Source organism: Anomaloglossus baeobatrachus, chromosome 8, assembly GCF_048569485.1.
Source record: "Anomaloglossus baeobatrachus isolate aAnoBae1 chromosome 8, aAnoBae1.hap1, whole genome shotgun sequence".
NCBI classification, from domain to species: Eukaryota; Metazoa; Chordata; class Amphibia; order Anura; family Aromobatidae; genus Anomaloglossus; species Anomaloglossus baeobatrachus.
Genome location: NC_134360.1, coordinates 186,860,358 through 186,872,926, shown reverse-complemented (window position 1 = coordinate 186,872,926; position 12,569 = coordinate 186,860,358).

Below are 12,569 nucleotides of genomic sequence, written 5' to 3'. Positions count from 1 at the left end.
TACCGAAATGCTGCCTTTCCGCCTAGTGGACACACAGGATTTTAGAGACCTTATGTCTGTCGCTGTGCCCCAGTACCAGATGCCTAGTCGCCACTACTTCTCTAAGAAAGGTGTGCCCGCGCTACACCAGCATGTCACACACAACATCACCGCTTCCTTGAGAAACTCGGTGTGTGAACGGGTGCATTTCACCACCGATACTTGGACCAGTAAGCATGGACAGTGACGTTACATGTCGCTGACTGGGCACTGGGTAACTATGGTGCTAGATGATGAAGGGTCTGCTGCACAAGTATTGCCATCCCCACGACTTGTGTGTCAATCCTCTGTCTGTCCAAGTTCCGCCACTGCTTCTGCCTCCTCCACCTCGTCTGGGTCCTGCACCTTCGCCCAAAGCCTGCCTAGCCAGGCCTCCAGCGTTCTAACTGCGCAGAAGGAATCACGCACCCCTCATTACTATGCTGGCAGCAGAGCGCAACGGCATCAGGCGGTCTTTAGCTTGAAATGTCTTGGAAATAAGAGTCACACAGCGGCTGAGTTGTGGGCAGCTCTGGAGACTGAGTTTAATAAATGGTTGTCTCCACTCAACCTGCAGCCTGGTAAGGCCGTGTGCGACAATGCTGCAAACCTGGGTGCGGCCCTTCGCCTGGGCAAGGTGACACATGTGCCTTGTATGGCTCATGTGTTGAACCTTGTTGTTCAGCAATTTTTAACACACTATCCCAGCCTAGATGGCCTTCTGAACAGGGCACGAAGTCTGTCTGCTCACTTCCGCCGTTCAACCACCGCTGCTGAGCGACTTGCATCACTCCAGAAGTCTTTCGGCCTGCCTGTTCATCACCTGAAATGCGATGTGACGACACGCTGGAATTCGACTCTCCACATTTTACAGCGACTGCGGCAGCACCATCGAGCCCTGGTGCAATACGTCATGACGTATAGCCTGGGCCAACGAGATGCAGAGGTGGGGCAGATCACCCTGATGGAGTGGTCTCAGATCAAGAACCTATGCACCCTTCTGCACAGTTTCGACATGGCGACGAATATGTTTAGCGCTGACAATGCCATTATCAGCATGACAATTCCAGTCATTTACATGCTGGAGCACACGCTAAACACTATTCGGAGTCAGGGGGTGGGACAACAGGAAGGGGAGGAACTACAGGAGGATTCATATGCGCAAGACACAACAACATCACCAAGGTCCAGACGTTCATCATCACCAACGCGGTAGGCATGGGACCATGGGGGACAGGGATCAACAAGGGCGCATGGTAGCAGGCGAGATGTTGAGGAAGGTGCAGGAGGACATGAAGATATGGAGGACGAACTGTCCATGGACATGGAAGACTCAGCAGATGAGGGGGAGCTTGGTCAAATTTCAGTTGAAAGAGGTTGGGTGGAGATGTCAGAGGAAGAAAGAACGGTTAGCACCTCTATGCCACAAACACAGCGTGGACTTGGTCCGCATGGCTGCGCAAGACACATGAGTGCCTTCTTGTTGCACTACCTCCAACATGACCCTCGTATTGTCAAAATTAGAAGTGATGATGACTACTAGCTTGCCACACTATTAGATCCCCGGTACAAGTCCAAATTTTGTGACATAATTCCACCCATAGAAAGGGACGCACGTATGCAGGAGTATCAGCAGAAGCTGTTACTCGATCTTAGCTCGGCTTTTCCACCAAACAACCGTGCAGGTGAAGGGAGTGATTCTTCCAGTTGTAACTTGACAAAACATGGGACGGCCTCGTCATCTTCAACAGTCTACCCGTACCAGTAGGACCGGATCTGGTGCTGGTAACAGCAATTTTATGGAATCTTTTAATAATTTTTTTAGACCCTCCTTTGCAAGGCCACCAGAGACAACAAGTCTGACACATAGTCAACGGATGGAGAGGATGATACAGGAGTATCTCCAAATGAACATCGATGCAATGACTTTTCAAATGGAGCCTTGCTCCTTTTGGGCTTCAAATCTAGAAAAATGTCCAGAGCTCTCCAGTTACGCCTTGAAGATTTTGTCGTGTCCAGCTGCCAGCGTTGTCTCTGAACGTGTCTTCAGTGCTGCTGGGTGTGTGCTGACAGATAAGCGCACGCGTCTGTCCAGTGACAATGTGGACAGACTGACGTTCATCAAAATGAACAAGTCATGGATCCACAAGGAATTTACTACCCCTGTGTCATCCTGGGGAGAGTAAATGCTTGTGGATTTGGAATGTGCTTGATGCAAATCAAAACATCCTTTTTGCAACTAGGTCACAAGTGCTGCCACTGAATGGGTGGGTGTGTGTGGGGCACAATTTTTGGAAAAAATGGAGGCTCCGCTTGGAGTAACCCTTGCTTGCTGTGTTTTTTAAAAATGATACAAGATGAACAGATCTGAAGGCAAGATGAAGGCAACATCATGTCTCCGCCTGCACTTTCCTCACAAACCTGCATTTTTCCAGGGACACCCTACTCAACACCGTCTACAGACAGCAGCCAGATCTCTGTCCCTCAGATGTGGACAAATAAAAGGCCATTTCCTGCGACCCATGACAAAGCTAAGAGGTTGACTTTATCCCTCTGTAAGCTCTTGGCTACGGAAATGCTGCCTTTCCGCATGGTGGACACACAGGATTTTAGAGACCTTATGTCTGTCACTGTGCCCCAGTACCAGATGCCCAGTCGCCACTACTTCTCTAAGAAAGGTGTGCCTGCGCTACACCAGCATGTCGCACACAACATCACCGCTTCCTTGAGAAACTCTGTGTGTGAACAGGTGCATTTCACCACCGATACTTGGACCAGTAAGCATGGATAGGGACGTTACATGTAGCTGACTGGGCACTGGCAAACTATGGTGAGAGATGGAGAAGGGTCTGCTGTACAAGTCTTGCCGTCCCCACGAGTTGTTTCAATCCTTGTTCTGTATGTAGAAGTTAATACACTGCTTCTGCCTCTTCAACCTTGTGTGGGTCCTCCACCTTGGCGCAAACCCTGTGTGGTCAGGCCACCCTTCCAAGCAACTGCGCACAAGGACTACCACACACCTCCTTACTATGCTGGCAGCAGAGCTCAATGCCATCAGGCGGTCAAAGTTTTACTTTGAAATGTATGGGAAATGTGAGTCACACCGCTATTCCAGAGAATAGGAGTCAGGCAGGGTCAAAACATTAATTGAGGAACAGGAACAGAATGGGACGGCCAGGACTTAATCAGAAAACAAGCAGAGGTGAAATGCGGATCGGCCAACAAGGTACATAAACAGCAAGCAGGAAAAGTAGTCAGGTAACAAGCACACAAAATCATAAAACTGAACTGGGGGTAAAATTAACCAGAGGTTCATAGCTATGTCTGGCAGTGGTCTGCAGACAGGATGGGCATAAAAAAGGGTGTGGTGTCTTCCCATTGGTTGTAGCTGAATGATGGTATTTCATCTGTGAGATACCCACCAGCTACATTCAGCCAGAGATTCTGCATCTGTCAAGGTAATGCAGCCCAGTGAGTGAGCATAACCTGCGTCCACCTGCGCCGCTGGCATGGACTCCTCTCCCATCATCAGCACTATTCATGAAAGGAACACGTTGTAACCTGGCGACCGTAGTACAAATTGACGGAGCGGACTCCGTTGGTGACTTAACAGCCGTGTGCGGCAATGATGCAAACCTGGCTGCGGGCCATCGTCAGGGCAATGTGACACACGTGCCTTGTATGGCTCACGTGTTGAACCTAATTCTCCAGCAATTTTTAAAACACCATCACGGCCTACATGGCCTTGTGCAGCGTGCACGCTCGCTATGTGCTCACTTCCATCGTGCGTACACAGCAGCTCAACAACTTTCGTCGCTACAGAAGTCTTTAGGTCTGGTGGTTAAACGCCTGAAATGCGATGTGCCCACACGCAGGAATTTGAATCTGCACATGTTGCAGCGTGTGTGGCAGCACCGCAGAGCCCTGCTGAAATACGGTATGACATATAGCCTGGGATAACTTGATCAAGAGGTGGTGCAGATCACGCTGCTGGAGTGGTGTCAGATCAAGGACCTATGCACCCTGCTACACAGTTCACAAATGTCGACGAAGATGTTTAGCACTGGCAATGTCATTCTCAGCGTGACAATTCTGGTCATCTACATGATGGAGCACACTGTAATTATTATTCGGAGTCAGGTGTTGGGACAAGAGGAAGGGGAGGAAGTACAGGAGGAGTCATATGCGGAAGGGATAACAAGATCTACGAGGTCCAGATGGTCAGCGGCACCTATGCGGCAGTCATGGTGAGGGAGAGGGATTAACAAGGGCGCATAGTATCAGCAAAAAGTGTTGATGAAAGTGCAGGAGCCCATGAAGAAATGGAGGACGAACTGGCGATGGGCATGGAAGACTCAGCAGATGAGTGAGAGCTTGCTCACATTTCGGTTGTGCGAGGTTGTGGGTAGAGGGCAGAGGAAGGATGCACGATTCTCACCTCTCTGCCACCAACACACCAAGGACTTGGTCCTCCTGGATGCACAAGACACATGAGCGCCTTCTTGCTGCACTACCTACATAACCCTCGTATTGTATGAATTTGAAGTAATCCTGAATACTGGGTTGCCACACTGTTAGATCCCCGGTACAAGACAAAATTTGGCGAACTAATTCCTGCCATAGAAATAGACGCACGTATACAGGAGTATCTGCAGAATGTGGTACGCAATCTTAGATCTACTTTTCCACGAAACACCAGTGCTGCACAGAGTGAATCTCAACGCTTTGTCATGGATAGGAGGAAATGGTCTTTTACTTGTCCACATCGGAGGGACCGAGGGATGGCTACTGTGCTGAGATGGCGTTGAGTACGGTGTCCCTGCACAGTTGCACTTTTGGTCATATCCCAAAATGAGTTGAAAAAGGACAGATGCTGTTGGAAAGGGGAACAGGTGTGTTGGAAAGGGGAAAAAAGTTTTGGTCCGTGGATTTGGTGGTTAAGCAACTGTAACATTTGCTGAAGAAACAACATCTGTTACAGTGGGACTGGCAGATTTGGATAAAGTGGTATATAATCTGTGACCGCTATATAACGAAAATTAATAAGAAAAGAAAGACAAAGGTATATATCCCCATCAGCAGTCAGTGTCCACCGTGCTCCCAGTTGGAAAAGGAGAGGTTGGCAACTTGAAGTTTTGGTGGAGGATACAGAGCTGTGTGGCTATGAAACTAATAGTAGCCTGAACCGAGTTAGACGCCATTCTGATCTGGAGACTGTGAGCCCCGTTAGCGTCACAGGGTCTACATGCCCACCCAGCCCAGGAACTCCCTGTTAACAACACAGGGGCCATTGAGTACGCTGACCGTGTGCGTAGGGGCCACACCTGTGGACAGCAGGCGCATCAGCAGCAGCAGGCCTGTTAATGCCACTGGGCTGCACAAGCAGGACTGTTAGGACAGGAGCTGGTCTTAACCGTTCTGCGTTACCAACTGTGGTGGCGGCCTGCATCCACCACCCTATCCCTACCTACCTCTGGCCTAAAGCCGCAATGGGTTCAACACATGGAGGTGTGCTCTTTCGGAGCATAATAGAAGACTGCGCACCTCCTTGTTGGCTCCAGCCCCTTTTATAACCTGGGTCCGCCCCAAACCAGGGTGAACCACAATGCACCTCCTGGAGACAAAAGTAGAGTGACACGTCATGAGTGGCATAACTAGCGTCCTATTTGGAAACGCAACTTCAATGATGACCTCATGGCTGCCATGACCCAAACACCTCACCAGTCATCGTCTGACCATCAATAATGCAGTGACAAGTCATAGGTGTGGGCCTCTGCAAGCCATTTGGGAGGACACCTGATGCCCTGTGGTCTATATGGGACCCCCACATCAGGGCCAGGGCCAAAGAGTTCATTACCGGACCTAGTCTCTGATGCAGGAAGTGCCTGAGCATGCTCAGTAGCATGAAATACAGTCTCTGAAAAAAGACTATCAGCTTTAGCATGGTGTCTAGGCACAACACAGGACTTAGACCCGGCACGGAATGCAAGCACCTGTGCAAAGAGGCTTTTCACACTAAGTGTGGGAGCATGCGCTGTATCCCGAAAAGAAGACTTAGCGTCAGGAATAACACAGTCAGGCTGAGCATACTCACTACGCGAAACACTAGAATTATGCTGCAGCTGGGGTACATCGGCACACGCATGCGCACTAGCTGCCTCTCCACACTTAGACGTGGAGGGGAAATTTGTCTTGGAGATGCTGTCTATGAACAGAAGGAAAAGCTAAAGGAAGCCTGACTTTCTATCCCTCCAAATTATGAAATGCAGCAATGAATTCCATGAGTTTGCTATAACATTAGCGCAGCAAAATGTGCATGAGGGTGTGATGTAGAGGTGCTAGAAATAGCTTGTCACCAGTGGGGCACTAATGGAATACAACAGCCAGTTCTATGATGCCACTAAATGGCAGTATTTTGTGCTATCATTATAGCTTATTAAAAACAGAGCAGGAGGTTGTCATGCAGAGGTGCTGCACATAGATTTGCAGTAGTGTGAATAGACAAAAGTACAATAGCCACGTTTAGGATACAACTAGGTACAGTGAGTGTTTGCTAGTATAATGGCTGAGTTTAAAAAAGTTTGAGTGTGCAATGCAGGCAGACGTGCTGCAAATAACGTTCCAATACTGTGAATAGACAAAAGTACAATAGCCACGTTTAGGATACAACTAGGTACACTGAGTGTTTGCTAGTATAATGGCTGAGTTTAAAAAAGTTTGAGTGTGCAATGCAGGCAGACGTGCTGCAAATAACGTTCCAATACTGTGAATAGACAAAAGTACAATAGCCACGTTTAGGATACAACTAGGTACACTGAGTGTTTGCTAGTATAATGGCTGAGTTTAAAAAAGTTTGAGTGTGCAATGCAGGCAGACGTGCTGCAAATAACGTTCCAATACTGTGAATAGACAAAAGTACAATAGCCACGTTTAGGATACAACTAGGTACACTGAGTGTTTGCTAGTATAATGGCTGAGTTTAAAAAAGTTTGAGTGTGCAATGCAGGCAGACGTGCTGCAAATATCGTTCCAATACTGTGAATAGACAAAAGTACAATAGCCACGTTTAGGATACAACTAGGTACAGTGAGTGTTTGCTAGTATAATGGCTGAGTTTAAAAAAGTTTGAGTGTGCAATGCAGGCAGATGTCCTGCAAATTACGTTCCAATACTGTGAATTGACAAAAGTACAATAGCCACGTTTAGGATACAACTAGGTACAGTGAGTGTTTGCTAGTATAATGGCTGAGTTTAAAAAAGTTTGAGTGTGCAATGCAGGCAGACGTGCTGCAAATAACGTTCCAATACTGTGAATAGACAAAAGTACAATAGCCACGTTCAGGATACAACTAGGTACACTGAGTGTTTGCTAGTATAATGGCTGAGTTTAAAAAAGTTTGAGTGTGCAATGCAGGCAGACGTGCTGCAAATAACGTTCCAATACTGTGAATAGACAAAAGTACAATAGCCACGTTCAGGATACAACTAGGTACACTGAGTGTTTGCTAGTATAATGGCTCAGTTTAAAAAAGTTTGAGAGTGCAATGCAGGCAGACGTGCTGCAAATATTGTTCCAATACTGTGAATAGACAAAAGTACAATAGCCACGTTTAGGATACAACTAGGTACACTGAGTGTTTGCTAGTATAATGGCTGAGTTTAAAAAAGTTTGAGTGTGCAATGCAGGCAGACGTGCTGCAAATATCGTTCCAATACTGTGAATAGACAAAAGTACAATAGCCACGTTTAGGATACAACTAGGTACAGTGAGTGTTTGCTAGTATAATGGCTGAGTTTAAAAAAGTTAGAGTGTGCAATGCAGGCAGACGTGCTGCAAATAACGTTCCAATACTGTGAATAGACAAAAGTACAATAGCCACGTTTAGGATACAACTAGGTACAGTGAGTGTTTGCTAGTATAATGGCTGAGTTTAAAAAAGTTTGAGTGTGCAATGCAGGCAGACGTGCTGCAAATAACGTTCCAATACTGTGAATAGACAAAAGTACAATAGCCACGTTTAGGATACAACTAGGTACAGTGAGTGTTTGCTAGTATAATGGCTGAGTTTAAAAAAGTTTGAGTGTGCAATGCAGGCAGACGTGCTCTGCAAATGTCTTTGCACTAGTGGGACTATAGCAAAGTCCAATAGCCACGTTTAGGATGCCACTAGGTACACTGAGTGTTTGCTAGTAAAATTGCTTAGTTTAAAAAAGTTTGAGTGTGCAATGCAGGCAGACGTGCTCTGCAAATGTCTTTGCACTAGTGGGACTATAGCAAAGTCCAATAGCCACGTTTAGGATGCCACTAGGTACACTGAGTGTTTGCTAGTATAATGGCTTAGTTTAAAAAAGTTGGAGTGTGCAATGCAGGCAGACGTGCTCTGCAAATGTCTTTGCACTAGTGGGACTATAGCAAAGTCCAATAGCCACGTTTAGGATGCCACTAGGTACACTGAGTGTTTGCTAGTAAAATTGCTTAGTTTAAAAAAGTTTGAGTGTGCAATGCAGGCAGACGTGCTCTGCAAATGTCTTTGCACTAGTGGGACTATAGCAAAGTCCAATAGCCACGTTTAGGATGCCACTAGGTACACTGAGTGTTTGCTAGTAAAATTGCTTAGTTTAAAAAAGTTTGAGTGTGCAATGCAGGCAGACGTGCTCTGCAAATGTCTTTGCACTAGTGGGACTATAGCAAAGTCCAATAGCCACGTTTAGGATGACACTAGGTACACTGAGTGTTTGCTAGTAAAATTGCTTAGTTTAAAAAAGTTTGAGTGTGCAATGCAGGCAGACGTGCTCTGCAAATGTCTTTGCACTAGTGGGACTATAGCAAAGTCCAATAGCCACGTTTAGGATGCCACTAGGTACACTGAGTGTTTGCTAGTATAATGGCTTAGTTTAAAAAAGTTGGAGTGTGCAATGCAGGCAGACGTGCTCTGCAAATGTCTTTGCACTAGTGGGACTATAGCAAAGTCCAATAGCCACGTTTAGGATGCCACTAGGTACACTGAGTGTTTGCTAGTAAAATTGCTTAGTTTAAAAAAGTTTGAGTGTGCAATGCAGGCAGACGTGCTCTGCAAATGTCTTTGCACTAGTGGGACTATAGCAAAGTCCAATAGCCACGTTTAGGATGCCACTAGGTACACTGAGTGTTTGCTAGTAAAATTGCTTAGTTTAAAAAAGTTTGAGTGTGCAATGCAGGCAGACGTACTCTGCAAATGTCTTTGCACTAGTGGGACTATAGCAAAGTCCAATAGCCACGTTTAGGATGACACTAGGTACACTGAGTGTTTGCTAGTATAATGGCTTAGTTTAAAAAAGTTGGAGTGTGCAATGCAGGCAGACGTGCTCTGCAAATGTCTTTGCACTAGTGGGACTATAGCAAAGTCCAATAGCCACGTTTAGGATGCCACTAGGTACACTGAGTGTTTGCTAGTAAAATTGCTTAGTTTAAAAAAGTTGGAGTGTGCAATGCAGGCAGACGCGCTCTGCAAATGTCTTTGCACTAGTGGGACTATAGCAAAGTCCAATAGCCACAGATAGGATGCCACTAGGTACACTGAGTGTTTGCTAGTATAATGGCTTAGTTATGAGTTGGAGTGTGCAGAGGACAAGAGGGTACAGTGGCAGGATTGTGGTGCTCTGGGTAGAGGAATGGAAGCCTGCCTTTCTATTCCCTCCTAATGGTGAAATGCAGGGAGGAAATCCCTGACCTTGGCTGCACAGACGCTGGCGCTGTTTTCAGGACCTGTCACCTTAACTCTGACCCTGCCGGTTTGAGCCCTTAAAAGGACTGCTATAAAGTACTCTCCCTATGCTGTCTAACGCTGTGTATGCAGCGCATACAGCTGTATCGGCTATAGGACTCAGGAGGACGGAGCTGCGACAGTGATGTCTGACACCAAAGACGCAGAAGGCAGATAATGGCGTCCTGGAAGAAAATGTCCGGTTTTATAATGCAGGGACATGTGACATGGACATCCTATCACACATGCCGTTGCTTCTCTGGCTCAAAGTCCACTTAGCTGTGTGTGTGTCTGGGATTGGCTGACATTCTGGCCCGCCCCACAAGACGCGCGCGCTTAGGGAAGGAAGACAAGAAAAAAAAAAAAATGGCGATCGCCATTATACAAACAGCAGTGATCTGAAGGCGCTGTTCACGCACACTATACACTGAAATGTCATAATAGTGTGATTCACAGAGTGACTTACACTATTACAGCAGAAACCAAGCTAGGATTTAGCTGTTTTTTTGCTGCTTGAACCGTTCTCGAACGTTTCTAGAACTATCGAGCTTTTGCAAAAAGCTCGAGTTCTAGTTCGATCTAGAACATGCCCCAAAATCACTCGAGCCTAGAACTGGAGAACCACGAACCACGAACCGCGCTCAACTCTATGCCTGAGTAGATTTGGAGCGATGTTTTGGATCATTGTCTTGCTGAAATATCCATCCCCTGCATAACTTCAACTTCGTCACTGATTCTTGCACATTATTGTCAAGAATCTGCTGATACTGAGTTGAATCCATGCGACCCTCAACTTTAACAAGATTCCCGGTGCCGGCATTGGCCACACAGCTCCAAAGCATGATGGAACCTCCACCAAATTTTACTGTGGGTAGCAAGTGCTTTTCTTGGAATGCTGTGTTTTTTTGCCTCCAGGCATAACACCTTTTTGTATGACCAAACAACTAAATCTTTGTTTCATCAGTTCCAAAATGTAACTGGATGGCCAAATGTGCTTTTGCATACCTCAGGTGACTCTGTTTGTGGCGTGCTTGCAGAAACGGCTTCTTTCGCATCACTCTCCCATAAAGCTTCTCCTTGTGGAACATGCGCTGTATTGTTGACTGATGCACATTGACACCATCTGCAGCAAGATGAAGCTGCAGGTCTTTGGAGGTGGTCTGTGGATTGTCCTTGACTGTTCTCACCATTCTTCTTCTCTGCCTTTCTGATATTTTTCTTGGCCTGCCACATCTGGGCATAACAAGAACTGTACCTGTGTTTTTCCATTTCCTTACTATGTTCCTCACAGTGGAAACTGACAGTTTAAATCTCTGAGACAACTTTTTGTTTCCTTCCCCTGAACAACTATTTTGAATAATCTTTTTCAGATAATTTGAGAGTTGTTTTGAGGAGCCCATGATGCCACTCTTCATAGGAGATTCAAATAGGAGAACAACTTGCAAGTGGCCACCTTAAATGAAGTTCAAAGCTCAATTAGGTTAGAAAACCAATTTAGTGCTTTAGTAAGTCAGTAAAAAGTAGTTACGATTCTGGGATGGCAACGGAGTACGGATATCAGACTGGGGCAGATATTACAGGGCAGAAACTTGCCCCCTTTTGAAGACCTTCAGGCCGCGTTCCCGGGGCTGAGATTGTGGTGGCTCGAATATATACAACTTCACTCCTTTGTGCGATCTTGGCTGGGTGGGAAGAGGCCCCCCTCCCCGGATACGTCCACCCCATTCGAACACTTATTCCTGCAGAGTTCGCCTCCCACGCACCAGATCTCCCTCATCTGCGATATGATGAACAGGAACCTCTATTCTGAGGACCCCAGCTACATTGGTAGATGGGAATCGGAATTAGGTTTCAGCCTTACTGAGGATGAAAAATGAAAGGGGCATGTGTTCTCCCACAAGATCTCAGTAGCATGCAATGCCCAGGAAAAGAGCTTTAAGCTACTGGCAAGATGGTATCAATGCCTGGTCAACCTCCATAGAGCTTTTCCTATGGTCCCGGAGGAGTGTTGGCACTGTGACTCAGACAAAGGTACGCTGCCACACATTTGGTGGGGATGTAACAAACTATCCAACTTTTGGACTCAGGTGTTTGCGACCTACAACCAAATGGCAGGAGAAAGCGTAACTCCTTCCATTAAGATCGCCCTTCTGTCTATTTTACCCGGTTCACTGGGATGCCAAAAGAAGCGCCTGTTGCGGTTCTTTTTGATTGCAGCCAGAGCAGTCATTCCTCGACTCTGGAGGACCACAGTGACCCCCGGAGTAGGGGAATGGCTGACAGAGCTAACGCATCTTTGTCACATGGAGGAACTCTCCTCTTTTGTATCGGGCACAAATGAGAAGTCTACCAAACTATGGCAGCCGTGGATACTGTTCAAGGAGTCCCCTGCATTCAGGAGCCTGTTCTAGTGACAGTTCACAGACAACCCCCTCTTACCTCCCTCCCGCAACCCCTTGTATAAGTCCCCTCCTTCTCTCCTCTCTTTCTATTCTGCTATCTACTCACTCTATATCTTGACCACTTTCCTAGTAAGGTTCTTCATATAGACAGGCGGGTCTAGCCCTTGGAAAGTAAAAGGTTTCAAACATTAACCTATGAATATGTAATAGTCACAGATAACCTATCAAAACACGGGTGGAAGTATATTTTTGTCAGTAATGTATTATGTAGATTATATAAACACCAAGGGTAGCAGCCCACCTACGGAACTTGAAGTGGCTAATATTCTCTTATTTTTTTCTCTGTATGCTTGTTATGTTTAATCTGTTTCTTTTATGGAAATCTTTAATAAAAACTGATTGGTTA